This window comes from Rhinopithecus bieti, unplaced genomic scaffold, assembly GCF_001698545.2.
Source record: "Rhinopithecus bieti isolate Rb0 unplaced genomic scaffold, ASM169854v2 scaffold_31787, whole genome shotgun sequence".
Taxonomy (NCBI): domain Eukaryota; kingdom Metazoa; phylum Chordata; class Mammalia; order Primates; family Cercopithecidae; genus Rhinopithecus; species Rhinopithecus bieti.
This window is the reverse complement of record NW_016814655.1, coordinates 1,144,405-1,163,185: the sequence shown is the minus strand read 5'-3', so window position 1 is coordinate 1,163,185 and position 18,781 is coordinate 1,144,405. Positions and strand designations below refer to the sequence as shown.

Below are 18,781 nucleotides of genomic sequence, written 5' to 3'. Positions count from 1 at the left end.
AAAAGTAGAATTTTTTTTTTTTTTTTTTTTTTTTTTTTTTTTTTTTTTGAGATGGAGTTTTGCTCTTGTCGCCCAGGCTGGAGTGCGATGGTGCTATCTCGGCTCACTGCAACCTCCACCTACTGGGTTCAAGTGATTCTCCTGCCTCAGTCTCCCGAATAGCTGGGATTATAGGCATGTGCCACCATGCCTGGCTAATTGTTGTATTTTTAGTAGAGACTGGGTTTCACCCTGTTGCCAGGCTGGTTTTAAACACCTGACCTCAAGTGATGCGTCTGCCTTGGCCTCCCCAAGTGCTGGGATTACAGGTATGAGCAACCACACCCAGCTGACATTTTTTATTACCTGTTCACCACCTTCCCAGATGTTTACCCTTTCCAACAGCTTCAACTTCTGCTTGGGAATCTCTATAGGTTCAAAGAAGCTGCTTCCTTTACCCACACTAGGCTGAAACTCATAACTGAATCTAAGCTAATCCACTTGTTTAATTTCCCTGGTCACAGTGATTGGGACAGGCATGGTCATGGAACATATGCTGATCCAGTCAGGGTGAATCTCAGGAAATTTTCTAAGCACCCTGGAATGAAGACATCACGTTGTTCACATCTCACATAAATGACAATGCATCTTACTGTGGAAGCTTCTGGAACACATCTTGGGGTCATGAGGAATAGCAACCATAGGATAAAGTTGGTATATTAGAAGTCTAAGCAAAGTGGTGGAGAGAAATCAAATCTTTGGAATATTGGCACTTTAGTAAAAGTGCAGGAATAAATATTTTCTCTGGGACTTTTAACTGTGTGAAATCAAATAAATTTCTTTATCATAACAATCTATTTAAATTTGGTTTTAAGTCACTTACCTCTGAAAGTGAATTCATTAAAAGGGCTGTCTTTGATGAACTCTCCTACAGACAGAGCCTGAGTCAAAGGTTTGGGTGCACATAGCTAATTTAAGGTAAAATTTAACAGGATGATGCGAGTGGAGAAAGAAATTCAGAGCAGGAGAAAAGCCAGTAAAGGAGGTGTTAGGGTAAGGAATCGCAGTAGGAGTGCTACAGTAGGCAGAGCAGGAATGATTAACATTTTTCATTTCAATGTGTTTTAGAGAGGTTAAATAAATATCTTCAAATCCAAAGACTATAGGCAGTGGTTATGTCACAACAGTGCTAAAACCTGAGATTTATTGAACATTCACTGTAAGAGGATTATGGGAAGTTCTTATCATGCACTATCTCATTTAATCTTTAAAATAATCTCTAGAGATAGTTATTATGATGCTTAATTTATTTAAAAAATGAAATTCTGGGTAGAGAAAATTGTGTCATTTGCTCAAAGCCACATGTCAAGCATGTCAGTTATATCCCAAATTCAGGTCATTCGGACCCCAACACTCCATGCAACACTGCCTTCTACCCAGCCACAATAGGTAAGCCAGCAGGGGAAGTAGCAGTCACCAACATAAGGAAACACTACCATTATTGAAAGAAACACATCTCTAAATTCCCTAGGTGAATTTATAAACTTATTTAATTTGAAAACAAAGATGTCCTACTTTCTCAAAGATTCAATTTTATCTTTCAGTAAGATGAAAGGCTTCAACCACAGTATTCTAAGAGCCCTAATAATTCTTAGATTATATAATGGTCTGATACAAGCTTTTCAAATGCGAATATAAGTGAGTTTTAAAACATTGTCCATATGTAAGTACATCTGAGAATACATTTTATTTAATAAGTAAAATTGCAATGTGTATTTGGGTATTTTCAAGACTTGAGGGTAAACAAGGGCTGTGTGTGGAACAATCAGATATAAACACAGATTAATACCATTCAGTCTTTCAAGGACATTTATTGAGTATCCTCTTTAGGTCCAGTACTATGCAGCCATTGAAATACCAGTCCCTGGAAGCAAATAAAAACAAAAAGACACCTAAGAGTCATTGGCAACCAATTTCATGCCACCAAATGAAGTTTCTTTTCTTAAGTAGGATGAAGGTAGTGCAGGCCGAGAACAGAAAAGATAAAACAAATAATCTAATTCTAATTTGCACTTCAGTTTTTGCCAAATTATAAAACTGGTTAGAGACTTATTTAGGATATAAAAATTTGTGTGAAAACCTCTGAGCATGTGCACACACACATACACACACACACACACAGAGGCATCTATAATATGGCAGCATCTCAATATGGTTCTCTCTAAGGAGGCAGCATTCGCTGGTAGAAAGAACAATGATTTGGGAATTAGGGAGATTTGGAAATAAACCTTCCCTCAACCATTTTCTAGCTGGGTAATATCACTTTACCTCTCTGAGTGTTTCTGTCTTTTGAATGACTTGTTTTAACTACAAATTTTTCAGCTAGGTTAATGTATACATAGTTCCTGACCTAGGTACTCAAATAGATTAATAATAAGAAGAAGAAATAGCTACTATTCATTGAGGTATTTTTAAAATCATTTAAAGTATGGGCTTTGAGAAACTGTTTCCTTGAAAAATAAAATCCCCACAGCCTAAATCACAAAGGAAATTAACATTTTTAAATGTCACAAATGATTGTACATAATTAATGACCACTGGCAAGATTTAAAAAAGAAAATCTAATGTGAGTGAGTGATTCTCCCTGGGATCCAAAAATTAATTTTAAAAATATTGGTACTCAAGCTAAATTAACTTAAGTATAGAGACCATTTTCTATTTTAGCATCTTTTTTTCCTTTGCTTTAATCAAATAAACATATAAAAATAAAGGACTTAGAAAGCATATTTTTCCGAGTTATCAAACAGAGCCATTACAGTTTTAAATTGCTGAGCACAAAGGCTGAAGCTTACATTTTGGAAAACCACAGATACTAAAGCAAAGTTTCGATATGTCTATATCATTTACCTTAGCTGGTGTTAGTTCTTATTATCAGAATTCAAACAGTTGTATAAAAGTGTGTCCAACAAATTGACATGATATGAATTATCTATTTTTTCCTTTTAATGTTGATGGTAAACTCCATTTACAGGTATGTGATTTGTCTCTCTGTAACTCTTCCTGTGTTATTTTGTAAAAATTTTGTTGCATTGTTAATGCTTGTATTAAACTTAACTTGTTAATGTATTTATATGTTTTCTCCTCAATAAGATCATAATATTATTGGTAAAATATTCTGTGTCATGCTGTTCCCCTTTGTAGCCTCTGAGGTCAGGTAGCACATATTCTTTGCGTACAGCAGGAGCCCAGTGTATAACATATTTAGTGCTGGGCTGAAATTTCACTCATCTCTATATTCATATTCATCTCTTTATGCTGATTGTTTCTGCTTTATAACTCCTGTTCCTCCATTTGACTTCTCTATCATAGTCTCTGTTTTATCAAATTCCCTCCTCATTTTAAATCAAATCAAATCCTTCTGTTTACTTTCCACTTACATTACCGCCTGCAAGTGTCTATCAGGTATACTTATACCTAGATTATTTATGCTGGGGCTGTAATACTTTTCACAATACCATATGCATCAAAGATGCTTCCCAAAGCAAAACTCCCATTTTATTGCATCTAGTCAATTTTGCAAGCCCATAACTCCTCCCAGTTGTCATTTTCACAATAATACAAGGGAGGACATTGTTTGTATGAAAATTTTACAAAATGCCTCTCTCTGTCTAGCCCAATTTTTAGTTAATCAGATTTTTATTTTATTTTATTTTGCTAGTTCCAGGTAATCATTACCCACTTCACATTCTTCTGTATTTGAAATTTCTACAGGCTCCACCTCCTTTCATTCAAATTCGTTTCATTTTATACATGAGCTTCCCCTCATGGACATTTTAATCAGCTGCTCCATGTACCAAGAAAATGCTTTGAAACATAAGCAGACTGCCTCTCTAGTAGAATCATTAGTAGAATGTAGAATTTGTTGCCGATTTATCTCTACCCAAGTAAAAGGCAGAGCTGTGGATTGCAACAAATCTGTTACCTTACTCTAACCTGTCATAGTGGCAACCAGTTACAGTATTATTTGCTTTTCTTTTATATACATAAAGGGGTTGGTGATGGGCGAGAAGATCTCTAATATTCTTATTTGTAGGCACTACCCAGTTTGTACTTAGCAATTGCATGATATAGAAAATATATCATTTTCTCTACTGAAAACCTCTTTATTTTATAATTATTCAATGGTAAGGAAAGAGGCTTTATAAAATTCTGACTGAAAATCTAGAATGTAGAGCTATGGAACTATTTTTGGAGGATGCTTTCTCTGATTTTTAAGAGTTCAATTTCAAAGGAAGTGTATCAAGCAAAGGGCATATCTCTTTCCTGAGACAGCTTCTAAGAAAGGCAGTGAAAGCTGATAGGGAAGACTTGTTCCTAGGATCTAGCCGCCAGAAACTTATCTTTGTGCATCTACTGGCCAATGAATAGGACATCTCCCAGGGCCAAGATTGAACTTAAAAAAGGACTGAACATCTGTTGTCATGTTGCTAACAGATTCCATGTACACTTGGTTGAGAAGGAAATCAAGACTGTCTTTAATATTAACTATCTTTGAATTTTAAAACATTGGGTCCGGGCACAGTGGCTCACGCCTGTAATCCCAGAACTTTGGGAGGCCGTGGCAGGTGGATCACAGGTCAGGAGATCAAGACCATCCTGACCAACATGGTGAAACGTTGTCTCTATTAAAAATACAAAAATTAGCCAGGTATGGTAGTGGGCACCTGTACTGACAGCTACTCTGGAGGCTGAGGCAGGAAAATTGCTGGAACCTGGGAGGTGGAGTTTGCAGTGAGCTGAGGTCACGCCACTGGACTCCAGCCAGGGCGACATAGCAACACTCCATCTCAAAACAAAACAAAACAAAACAAAATGAAAGCTGTTCTCTAGAAATATGAATATCCAGATGTGATTATTAGAATAGCCCATTTAAAATTATTTTTGTCCAAAAAACCCGGGGACATATGGTCACTGCAATCACAGCACACCAGTTCTCTCTGTAAACTCCATCCTCTGGGCTGTGCATGTGTACTTCCTAAGAAGAAATACTGAATAGAGGTGCCTCAAGACTAATCAGATTTAGTAGGGACAATCTGCTTTCCTGCTCATACTGAGAAGAAAATCAGACCTAAATTGACTGATCCAGAATTAAGGACTTTACAAATTTACAATATAAACAGTGACATCTTGTTAGGGATCTATGTGATACATTTAACCATACTAGTTTTCCAAACAGCATTTGTGAATTCACTTTGTTTTTTGGGAAGGCTGTTAACAATGAAGGTTGGTTGAGGAAGATTTCTATTTTTATGTATCTTTATTAAAAAGGCTTGAATTTAGACATATCCAGAGAGTGCCACCTTGTGGGTAAAAGGCAGTAAAGTCAGATGGAGAAAAACATATCACGTGTACATTTTCACTATTTCTAACTGATTGTTGTCTTTATATTTAACTAAGCCTGACAACCCAAATATTTCTTCAGTCATACAGAGAGAAAATTATATAAGAAGAAGTGATACAAATTAACCTAAAGATTACAGAGAAATATTTTTCTGTTTCAATATTATTACACAAGAAAAATATATTGGTGCAAAAATATATGTATATATACTGTCATATATGTGTCTGTGTATGTGTGTGTGTATGCTTTTGCTGGTGGTGTTCATAAAATATACCAATACAAAAAAATCAGCAAACCGTCTTGAAGATACAAATATTAAATCTAGCTTCATATTTTTATTTTTTGGCTCATCCTCAATTCTACACAATTATTAATTCTCAGGCGCATGGACTAAAAATCTCAGCATAAAATTGATTTCTTGATATTGAAGAAAAACATGGTTATGGACAAAATATGGTACTGCAGCATTGCATTGATGGCAACCTCTTATTCCATACTCCATGTTAACATTATGCAGCTTTAATGTGGAAATGGAACACATCTCATTTCTGAGGATACCTGGTTTGAGCCAGGTTTTTATCCTCTGCAAATCATGTATTGTCATTGATTCTAGAATGACAAGCCAAAAAGAGATCAAAGAAATAATTTCAAATAAATATCACCATTGATGTTTATGTCTATAGTTGTTTAAAATTTGTCTCATTTGAAGAGCTAAAGTTCAATTCCTTGACTGCGTTGAATTGTTCAGAAGAAAGAAGATTTGGATACAAGGACCTTTTAGTAATTATTATAAAAAAATCAATTTCTTCGTGGTTTACCAACTATTTTTGAATCTTGATGAAAGAGATAGTGAATATGCCAGCTGAACTCTATTTCTAACTTCAGATGAAACTAACTGTTCATATATAAAGCTGATTTGTCCCCCAAAACTTTTGGTTTAGTTCTTTATTTTCAAAATGTCTATGTTCATGTCCTTTCCTGCCTCATACCCTGACTCTGAGCCATTGCACATCCATGTCTCCATCTGTCCCAGACAAGTCTCGGAGGCATATGTCACAAGGGAAAAAGAGCAGGTGGTTTGGTTAGGAAACACCTTCCAGTTCTCTTGCTATTCCTCTTTTGTTTCTTTCCATCTCGTCCATGAAGCCATTCTTGACTTTGTCTTCCTCTCCAATCTCCCTCCACTTAAGTCTCCTGTAAATCTTCACCACACAATTAAAACCTTAATTATATAATGTGATATGTGTCCTCGAATTGTTTTACAAGTGTTAGTCTTGTTTTTGCACTATATTGTGAGCAGCTTGGGAACAGAAACTATATATTTTATTTCTTCTAAATCCTGCACAGCATTCATGAGAGTGCAGTCCTCCATAAATATTTTAAAATAAAATTAATTTGGAGGATGACAGGGCCTTGGCCTTGTCCTGTTTAATATTTGGGGAAATGACTTAGAGGGCCTAAAAGAAATGCTTTTCGAATTTGCAGATATCCTGAGGTTGGGAGTGAGAACTCAGGCCCTAGTGGGAAAGACAGATATACATTCATTTAGATTACCATGCATTATCAAATATTAGACTAAATACTCTCAGAAATTTTAAATGGAACTTCCTGGAGGAGTCAATAGATACTGAGAAGCAGGCTTTGAGCAAGTGAGAGGGTATTCTGGACAAAGATGGCATGCACAAAACAACAGTCTAGAGGATGAAGTGGAACTACTTGAAGAATGATGTGCTCATGGAGGCAGAAATGCATGTGGGTAGGTGAGATTTGTAATCCATTATTGCATGAGTTATAAATTAAGTACAGGTTGTAAAGAACATTATGTACCTTGCAAAATGGCTGTGATTTAGATACATGGATTTTGTATATTTCAGTATTCCTCTCCTTTCTATTCCCAATGCTGCAACTCTAAAGTTTCTCTTTCTATCTTTAAGGAAATAATATAATAACCCCCTAAATAGTCTCCCCATGCCTAGATTCTTTCTAAATAAATCAGGCTTCCACACAGTTGAGTAATATCATACCTTTACATGAAAACCACTTGTAATTTTCCAGTTTCCACCAAACTGAAAAGAACCTCCCTGTAACAAACTAACCTTGGCAATAAGACCTTGACTTAAGTACCCTGCATTCTGTATATTATTCCTTATGACACAGTAAGATGTAAATTATCTTGCTCCCAGAGATATACCCATCTTGGAAATTATCCATACTTTCCAGTTACTCATGCTTTGCATTTGCTTCAAGTACCCCATTATCTGCCTACCAAATTCTATCTCTTTCAGGTCCCATCATGAGGGACAAATCCTTCATCAGTCATCCTCGGAAACCCACTAAACCATATGATTTCGATCTCCTTTGAATCTCTCAAGTCTTTGCTTATACTATAAGAACCTGAAACATCTTCTGTCGTATAACTATATAATAGTTATTTGTGTTCTTGTCACCACATAATCACCATATCTATCTCACCTTGTTCTCTCCTTGACAAAAAAAATAAAAATCAAAAAAAAAGATGTGGAATATAGCAATCTTTGCAGACCCCAAAGCAGCAGTAGGCATTAAGAAGACCTTGCTTATACCAATTTTTAGCACTGTTTGCTCTTTGGTGACCTGCTGACACTAAGAATGTATTACAGAATCTGACACTCTATGTCCTCTACAGAGCCCACAATCTAGAGGGAGAGAGCTTATTAGGTACATACGTAAAAAAATAAGGTGGAAAAATGAATTGGGGAATATAATGGAATTCCTAAGTATGAATTCAGTATGGAAGTGTCAAGATTCCAGCATTCAAATTGAAATAACATCGTCAGGTGCAGACTTTGAATCTTATCTCAGATGTATGGTAAGTGGACTAAAGTAACTTCCTCGGCAATCACATGTAGAAAAATAAATTTCATGAAAAGGGATGAGGGCATCCTAGACTTCCAGGGATGGGTGGGTCCAGTGACATTCCTTACCAGGATCCATAGGCTGGATAAACGGACTGCTGAGGCCCTCTTTAAGAGCAGAGCAGTTATGGATTGTTTTTATGTCTATAAAGAAACATATATTTCTTATAGAATATTTGGAAAGTAGAATTTTGAATACTTGCCTTTTAAACAAATTTATAAGCATATTATTTGAGATTATATTACATCATGTTTGAATCCTGACTTTTTTTCCCCACCAGACAACAGATTTGAAAGCTTTCTCCTATGTCATTATAGAGTCTTTAAAAAGAACAGATGCCAGTGCTACACTATATCTTTGTATCATAATTTATTTAAATAGTTGAGTGGGACCACTTTTAAATACATCTAGGTTTGCATCAAAGGGTATACAATTAGCTATGTATTTTAAATTGGATTAAGTAGGGGACAACAGCTGTTGGGGAAAACTACTACTACCACAACTACTTAGTTCCATCATCTGTTGACCTCAAGTTATTTTAATGTTATTTCTGCCCAATGTTCCTCCCCTTGTATTCTGGAACATCACCAAACACAACACAGAATTGGGACCTAGGTTGATAGAATGTGTCCTCTTCTGTAGTGAGACAACTTCATTAATTAATTTACTTTCAAAGACGAATAACTCAAAGCAGAGATTTCCCTGAAAAGAGATAATACCTCCTTTCAGTACAAAGGGCCAGCTGCTTTATCAAGGTAGACTTCAGATAGGAAAGCAAAGGAGCAATTCCCAAGGAAGTCACTGGGAAAGTGTCCATTTGTTCTTAAAGGCATCGACCCCTCTGCTCTGAGCTTTTCTTCTCCAGAAGGAAGCACAGAAAAGGGGCATGGAGTGGGCTCTGAGTCATGCAGGACTGGGGTCTGCTTCATGAGCAGATTCTTTCATCTCTATCTAGATCTTATTTTAAAAATGAAACTGCTATTAATTTTAAATAATTAATGTGGGGTTTGAAAATAAGTAATAACAGCGAAAACAATAACAAATCATCCTTAAAATTGATGAGGAAACAATATTCTTGCACAAAGACTGCAAGAGGCAGGTATATTCTGTAGAATGAAATGCAAGTTCTATCTACATGTGGATACTAAGGGAGCCTATTTTAGATGGAAGGGGTCAATGAAAGACCGTGTCTACTGATAGACACAACCTCAAACCTACCTTAATCATGGATTTTATGATTCCTTTAAAGTTCTAAGATATAATCTCATATATGTCAGATAAAGATATATAAACTTAGGTGTAGAGGTATATAGAGATATAAGGACATATACACATGCATAAAAAATTTAGTACTTAGCCATGAACCCAAAAAAGTGCTAAGTACTTTATGTACATTATGCTATTTAATTTAGTAACTCAAAAAATTAATTATATCCCTCATTCTTTAATAAAGAAAATGAGTCTCAGATTTGCCATTGATCTTACACCTAGCCTTTTAAACCGGAAGACCACATTCTCACCATACTACCAGCGCTGCAGCTGCTACTTTTTTTTTTTTTTTTTTGAGACCGAGTCTCGCACTGTCGCCCAGGCTGGAGTGCAGGGCCGTGATCTCACTCACTTTCTGCAACCCCCACATTCCAGGTTCAAGTGATTCTCCTTGCCTCAGCCTCCCGAGTAGCTGGGATTACAGGCACTTGCTACCGCACCCAGCAGCTGCTATTTTTAATAGCACTGATATAATATTTCTCCCATGCCACTTTATTATCATTCATTACATTATTAGTATCTATTTATTGAGTGTTTGAACTACATGCTAAGCTAAGCAATTGATATATGTTATCTCCTTTAAACTCTGTGGTACCCTGTGATTAACGTCTAGAGGATAAGTAGAGATCTTGATTATTGTTGTTTACTTGATTGTTTTTATTTTCTTCAGGAAATTCCTGTTCCCTATTCTTTTGGGGCTGCCAATGAAACAGACTTGCTCTCCTAGATATAGGGACAGATGGGAGAACAAATTAGCACAACCAGATTCTCTGTCCCAAAAATATGAATCTTAATAAAATACAAAGGAATGGCCAGGTATGGTGGCTCACGCCTGTAACCCCAGCACTTTGGGAGGCTGAGGCAGGCGGATCACTTGTGGTCAGGAGTTCAAGACCAGCCTGACCAACATGGTGGAACCCCATCTCTATTAAAAATACAAAAATTAGCCAGGCATGGTGGTGCACACCTGCGATCCCAGTTACTCGAGAGAGTGAGGTCGGAGAATCGCTTGAACCCTGGGGGCAGAGGTTGCAGTGAGCTTAGATCGTGCCACTGTACTCTAGCCTGGGTGAGACAGAGAGACTCTGTCTCAAAGAAATAAAATAAAATAAAATACAAAGGGAGATGGAACACAGTTGAAGCCCAGCTATCTGTTCAGAAACACCGGTTTTGCTGTGGTTTTTGCTCTTCCCAACAATGCTCCATTGCTCAATTCTTCCTTTGATGCTGTGAACTACAGTAAATTCTTTTTCAGTGTAACCTAAAAAAGTTGTTTTTCAAACATCAGTCACTTTGATTCCTCTTGCTTGCATTCCAATCACTACCCTCTGACTCACAGATAAGGCTACTGAAGTTCAGAGACAAAACGTGATAGCAATGTTTGGAGAGGACAACTGCAGAAACTCATCCAACTGGCAAGTAAAATTTAAATGCATTTCAGGCTGACCCCCAAGCCTGTATTGTGTTGTGCATGTTTGCCTCTTAACAGTGCTTCTAGTTCTTCTCATGGAATCTAAGCCCTTCCCAAAGTGAGGGAAGACTTGACGGCACTATAAAGATACCCCTCCCCCTTTTTTATTAGAAGCAGGAGAGCTATTCCTAATCTTCAAAACTTGGTCAGGCAGTCACAGCTGCTCTCATCCACAGTGTTGAAACAGAGGTTGACAGACCACCTGTGGGGCCAGATACAAACTTGGATCCTGAAAATCAAGTGTTCTGAGCCAAGGTGGCCAGGGCAGGTGGGGAAACTAGCCAGCTCAGGGCATGGCTATTTACGAGCTGGTATGGAAATATTTCTGCTGTGTTTTAATAAACAAAAGACCAGACATAGCCAATCTAGTACACATGGTCTGAGTATCAGACCTGAATGGAAGGTGATCTTTGAAGGGATATTTGTGAAGAGAATCATAGTAAAACACATCGGCATGAAAAACAGCAACATTGGCTCCACCTGTGGCTTCCAGTGTCTATAGGCGGATCTGAAGATTTCTTTACCTTGCCCCCCAATACTGTCATGGGCACAGATGAGAGGCAACCTGGTGGGTGTTCTGAACATATTTTCACTCTTCTTTCTACACCTAGACTGGAATGGTATGAAATATTTGTAATTATTTGAGGAAAAATGTGAAAGCCATCTACATAGTGAAACAAATGAGGGAAAAAGTTGAGAAAAAAAGAAAGAAAATGTTCCAGAGATTGGTAGTGACTAATTGGAAAACATAACCAACCTACTGGTGGGCATGTCTGTGCTCCCACTGGCCTGCAGTCAAGGTCTCTGCTGTCCAAGAGGTGGGGAATGAGGAAAGCCATTTCCTCCAGATAGAATAGATGCAAGGGAGCCTCCTTTAAGACTTCTGCCTCTTAGGCTGAACTTGTAGAAAGGAAGAGGCTGTTGAAAGTGTGCAGAAGCTCAAATTATCCACCCCAGAGGCAATTTCCCTCCTAAGGCTTTGTCTGAAGAAACAGTGCTTTCTGTCCTATTTGAGATCATATTTCTGTAGGAATACACATACCCTTTATGCTACACTGATCTCTGGCAAAATAAATTGTCTCTATATGTTTACATTTATGTATATATTTTTAAATACAAAGTGCTGTCCAATGTCCACATAGAAGGCTTGTGTTGCACAGGCTGAAACTCCCGTGTTTCATTAGGCCTATTTAAAATACACAGTTATTGCATGAAACAGAGAAAGCAGACTTAAGCCCTGTTTCCTTTCCTCATTCATTTCTCTCTTGGAAATAACAAATAGCTTGTTCCTTCGTGCGGTTCTGCATGAATTCCCACTATTCTATGTGATTTTCCTACATAAAACTGTTAACTGGAGTCAGAAACTAAAGCAGATGAATTGGACCTGAGGGGATAGCATACAATGTGTTGTGCTCCCAGACAACTTCATTACTTTAATTACCTAAAAAGTATAAATAGTTTGGCGGAGTACGAATCTCATTTCTCAGCCTAAACGATAATAGTTAGCTGGGAGAGATTGTCCCAAATCCTGCCGCTTATAGATTGCCCTATTTTTTTTTTTCCTGAAAGCAGATCCATTGACCTTTATGTGTATGCAGTCTTTGCCCTTGGAAGTGGCTGAGGGACTGACTTTTGAACACACAGGGAGTTGAGACTGGATATTTACTAAAGGCCTATTATGTGCCATTCTTCGATTCAATGAATAATTATGATGTAGCTCCATACCATGCACTGTTCTGGGCACAAGTAATACAAGAGTGAAAGGTGGTTGAGGTTCTTGCTCTCATGAAGTTTATATTCTAACTAAAGTAGGAGGAGCAGGAGAAAATAATCAGAAACAAATACACAGATACACTATTTCTAGATGTCAAAAAGAGGAAAAGGTGAAGATCAGGAGACAGAACGTTCCAAGGATATAAAAGCTAATGTAAAAATGCCCTAAAGTGGACATCATCTTGGCATGTTGAAGGCTGAAAAGTAAGTCTGGGCTGAATAGATGGGGCTGGCATCACATCTGATAGTTTAGCTCTGCCACTTAGTTTTCATTTTCTACTTAAAAGAGTTACGCTCATTTCTCATCTTACGTTTCCACATCATTATATGTGGCTTACAATGCTTCCATTACAAGGTTTTCTAAGGATAAATTACAGAACGTACACTGACCACTTAGTGCTTGGCAAGTATTAAAATGAAAATATTAGTTGTCACTGATATTGTTATTAATTTGTAACATCTTCCCTGTCTTCCACAGTATACCATACTCCAAACTGTATCATTATTCTACCTATTATTATTATTAGCAGTATTAGTATTATTTTGTAGAGAGGGGTTCTTGCTTTCTTTCCCAGGGTTGTCTTTAACTCCTGGTCTCAACTGAACCTCCGACCTCAACCTTCCAAAGTGCTGGGATTACAGGCTTGAGCCATCAGGCCCAGCCTAAAATGATTCATTATTCTATAAATGTGATGTTTCATTTTTCAGAAATGCCACCCCTCATCCTTAACTCCATGCACTGAAACATTCATCACCACCCTCACCGTCTTTTCTATCAGCCCGTTCAAAAGTTCCATCTTTCTGGATGGCTCTTGAATGACTCTGTCTTCACATTTGACCATACGTTAATTGATTCAATATATGCCTGTATTACAGATCCAAGCTAAGTCTGTGTTGTCTTCACCAGTGTTCAGATACACCTAGGTAGGTATTTTGTAGGGTTGGGACTCCTGAGGTCTATTTACATGGGGCTATATCAAGAAAGTGAAACCCATTCCAGGTAGCCAACTAGTAAGGTTTTAAAATAGAAAACTAACCACAAACATGTGGGAGGAGCTGAAATACTAAAGAGTTGATAAAAAGGTAACCCCCAAATTAGCAAAAGCAGAAAGTTTCTATCACCCTTAGGCTATAGGAATAAGGGAGGGAATGGAATTTTCGGAGTCCAGAGACTGGTTACCTTGGTAGGGTAGAAATGGTAGGAGGTGAGGTCAAGGGGAGATGTCCAACAAGAACAGGAACCATAGGAGACATGCAGTCCTCTCTAAGAACACTGCCAAAAACAGAGAAAATGGCAACTAATCCAAGTTTTTCTTTTCTCCCTCTGTTCAAGCTCTTGTGAGTGTTCACTGTTGGCCAGACCTAGCTAGAAGCCAGAAGGAGAGGGAGTCCTGGGAAATAGTGTTTGCAGGTGTCAATCCCCTGTGATTTGAAGCCAAGCAGGGGAAAGGCAGGAAATGCACCTGAGCACAGACAAATGAAACAGATGGCATAGGAACAGATGCCAGGACTGCCATAACACACAATGAACATCCCCACCTGAAAGCTCTGCTGTGATATTTGTGCAGCACACACAGGCAACTTGGGAATGATCAGACACCTAGGAAACAATTTGACTTTGAGTAAGAGTCAGATATTCATATTTTCCTGAGAAAGGGGACACTGTGTGATAAGCACACATTGCCAGTCACTTAACTTCTCCCTCCACCCTGAGCTCAAGGACAGTCTGCAAACCACACCCGAAAGAGCTGCGTAACTAATACATTCAAGTATAAGGAGTCCCAAGCTGAATTGCCTTGAGTTCTGGGCAACAGAGATGATACAAAGGTATAGCCAAAAGATCTCCCACATTAGCAGAAATTAGACTGACTTTTGTCATAATAAGCTCAAATGACTCTTGTAGTAACAGGCCTTAATGCTCTCCATAGTTACCTTGATGCACCAGAATTTGACTGCTAGACACCCCAGTCCAGGTATCAGCAGACAGCAACAACAACAACAACGCAGCAAGAAGTCTTGTTGGGGCCCTGCTATAAAGCCCACATCATGATGCCTGGACCTAAACATTGGCTCACCACACTGAACTGGATAAAGAAGGAATTAAAAGATAGCAATATTAACATTGCTGATGTGATTGTCCGTGAGCCCATAATACATATCATTTATTGTTATATAAATATGTGCTTTCTATAATTCTCTCCTTCATCACATCTGAGACATTGTGGATTCTAAATCACATCCCAATTTCAAAGATGCTGAAATAGAAAAAAATGCACTTCAGAGCCAATGAAATATACGATACACATAACTATAGACATATTTATAATACATAACAATGGATCACTTATTTTACATCAGGCACTGGACCAAATATTCTTATTCTCATTAATCTTTATAACAAATATGTGGAGGAAGTACTTTGTTTATCTTCATTTTACAAATGGTGAAACTGTGATTAGGAAACTTGTCTATGGTCACAAAACTATTAAGCTGTGTAGTCTGGATTCAAATCGCAAGCTCATGCTCACATCCATTTTTTTACACTGCTTCTATGTGAATCACTTCTTGAGAGCTTTCAAAAAAGTGGTATCTTAGGAAAGATACTAAAAAGAGGATATAGAATATATCTGACAATGGTAAGTAGGAGACAGGAGAATTTAGGCTTTTTGTTTTGTTACTGTGAATCAATAAGTACATCCATTGCACACATACACACACACACGCACACACAAAAACACACATCTCACACATACATACACAGTGGCGTGACCTAAAGAAAGCTGGATTACATGTAGGTGCTTAATCATAATGATATCTGGGTTTTGTGGGTGGACCAGGACTACGTATGTCTTATCACTATATACCCCATCGCATCTGTTTCAGTGATTTTCATGTGAATACTCAACACATGTTTTCTTAGTGAGTGAATAAATTAATACATTAAGCATTATGTGTATACAGGTTATATGGGTACAATGATGCCAGGTAAAGAGGGTCTAAGAGACTGTTCCTAGCTTGATTAGGGCTTAGCTAATCAATGTCATCTAGGTATAAGCAGAAAAAGATGTCAATTGAAAAGTTAGATCTCTTTTAATTATACTGGGGAAATTGCAAAAAAGGGGCTGTCTCATAAATGTTTCACTAGCTAAAATGATAAAATATTGATTCAGAACTCACAATTAATCCTCATATGTAGACGAGGCTTTTAATAATTCAGAGATGTCTTTCCATGGTCTTGTTTGTTCCGTACCCATGGCTGGGTAGAAGCTGCTTTCTGAAAAGATGGAGACCTTTTTTACCCAACAGCATCAGCTCAGATTCCTGTGATTATAGCACGGCATGGTAAATATTAACTAACTCCTAAGTGCTTGGCCTCATTCCCCAATCACTTTCTAAAGTAGAAACACAGGTCATTCTCCTTCCATGCATGCCTACTTGAAATCTGTTTTCTTTTAGATGTTCAATTGGATACTTTCCTCTTTTGACTTCCAATTAACTCTGACACTCTTTGAGTTATAAAACACACTACAGTTTTGAGAATGTAAATACAAAAATTACATGCGGACCGTTTCTCAAAGGGTTGCATACAGGGTGACTAGAGACTTGAAGTCCTGGCTCTGTCATCAACTTGCTTTGAGAAAGCATGGCACCATACCAGGCATCAGTTTTCTTATTTGGAAAATGTTGGTCCCCTCAAGCCCTCTTTTGACTTAACTAACTCTCTTGAGCCGAAGTACTACTATTCTATGAGTACAGGTACTTTTGGTTCAAATAAATCCTGTAGAGTACACTTAGTAAGAGGGGCAATTTTTTTTTTTTTTTAATTGAGATGGAATCTTGCTCTGTTGCCCAGGCTGGAGTGCAGTGGTGCGATCTCAGCTTACTGCAACCTCTGCCTCCCGGGTTAAAGTGATTCTCCTTCCTCAGCCTCCTGAGTAGCTGGGACTACAGGCACGTGCCACCATGCCCAGCTATTTTTTTTTATTTTTAGTAGAGAGAAGGTTTCACCATGTTAGCCAGGCTCGTCTCAATCTCCTGATCTTGTGATCCACCCGCCTCAGCCTCCCAAAGGGCTGGGATTACAGGCATGAACCACTGCACCCAGCCAAGGGGGGCAACATCTTAGTCAAAAAAAGAATTTCTTGTTTTAGTAGAAAAGATGCCAGATGTGAGGCTCTTCTATTCCTGATGGTTTAAGGGTTTCTATGACGTTGTTTTGGTCCATCTCCAAGGTAAACAAATTCATATGACCATGTGCTCGGGCCGGGCGCGGTGGCTCGAAGCCTGGTAATCCCAGCACTTTTGGGAGGCCGAGACGCGCGGATCACGGAGGGCAGGAGACGAGACCATCTGGCCTAATACGGTGAAACCCTGGTTCTCTACTTAAACAAATACAAAATACACTAGGCCGGGCGACGGAGGCGGGCCGCCTGTAGCTTCCAGGCTACTTCGGCGAGGCTGAGGCAGGAGAATGGCCGTAAACCCGGGAGCGGAGCTTGCAGTGAGCTGAGATCCGGCCACTGCAACTCCAGCCCTGGGGTGGCAGAGCAAGACTCCATCTCAAAAAAAAAAAAAAAAACATGTGCTCTGATGTTGTAATCCAGATGTTATTTTTTCTTTTGTTTCTATATTCTGAAAATCTTAGCTAGCAGACATATCTTGGACCCACAGGGGAAGAACACATATTATAATATCATTTTTATGTTTACAATTCATATCGAAGTAGGGTAATTGCAGAGATACAGTGTTGGAGAGAAGAAGAGGTATACATTTCAAGTAAGGTCTCTATATACAGGAGTACAAAAATGTGTATTTTTGATCAAACAGATGGAATCCTCTGGCTCTGTTTCCTAATTTTCTCTAAACTTCTGCAGTTTCTTATTTTCCCTAAAATATAATTTGTTCCTATTCTTTGGTTTTTGTTTTCTACTTTGAAAACAAACTTTCAATTCCAAGTGACAAGACAAAGTCACCAGGTGAAGACACTTAAATTTGAGACACTTTAGCTATAAAGAAGTTGAGAAGCAAGTTGAGGTTCAACTATTTAATTGCCATATATTCTTTATTATCTTCTAGAAGTCTGCATTCTTACTTTCTCTTATGGCTTGACCTACTACATTCACCAATGAGTCTGATATTTTTTTGCTTTCTTTTCTTATATAAATATAAAATCTATCTTGCTATAGATTGCTTCTTCATCCCTTCTGCCATGTGAGGACACAGTGAGAAGATGGACAACTATGAACCAGGAAGCGGGCCCTCACCAGACACTAAGTCTTCCAGGGCCTTGATCTTGAACTTTCTGGCCTCCAGAAATGTAAAAAAAATACATGTATGTTGTTTATAATCACCTAGTTTGCAATATTCTGTTATAGCAGCCCAAATAGACTAAGACACTAGGTTTTTAACTGGTGATCTCATATTCTTTTTCTCGTTCATCTCTTTATAAATTGTGGTCTATTGGAGATAATATTCTGTAATATATTGATCATGTTCCTCATTGTATCTCTCCTTGCAAAAGTAATATGAGATAAACTTGCTAAAAAGTATATAACTCGACATTCTCATAAATCCTATCCAACTCCTCCCCATGTGGGAACCTCCCCGTCCCAACCATACACACACACACACACACACACACACACACACACACACACACACACAAAGAACACTCGGTAACATCTTAACAGGAATGTTAGTATTCTAAGAATACAGTTGGAGGAAGTCACATTGACCATGGTCAGAACACTATGAATTATAGGATAGTAGTTGTAGTACCCATCGTTTTCTGGAGTGCTGATCTGCCTGCCAGTCCTTGATTCAAAAGTCATACTTCTGTTATATACGTCTGGTCAACTCATTCTGGTATGTTACTTAAAATCAAAGCCTGCTTCTTTGTTAGTAAAATGAGTATAATAAAAATCTTATGTGGTTGTTTTCAAAATTAAATGGAAGAACACATATAAATAGCCTGACATAGAGTAATAAACTCT

The 18,781-nt window shown here is 38.0% G+C and overlaps 1 long non-coding RNA gene across 1 annotated transcript in view; it reads left to right on the top strand.

The window, feature by feature from the left end:
- Nucleotides 1-18,135, top strand: part of LOC108515079 (uncharacterized) — a 60,812-nt gene extending 42,677 nt beyond the window's left edge. The window contains exons 2-5 of the long non-coding RNA XR_001881418.1: nucleotides 12,880-12,992; nucleotides 13,665-13,712; nucleotides 16,053-16,130; nucleotides 17,975-18,135. This is a non-coding gene — a long non-coding RNA (uncharacterized LOC108515079). The remainder of the gene's footprint in view (nucleotides 1-12,879; nucleotides 12,993-13,664; nucleotides 13,713-16,052; nucleotides 16,131-17,974) is intronic.
- Nucleotides 18,136-18,781: the final 646 nt, after the last annotated feature.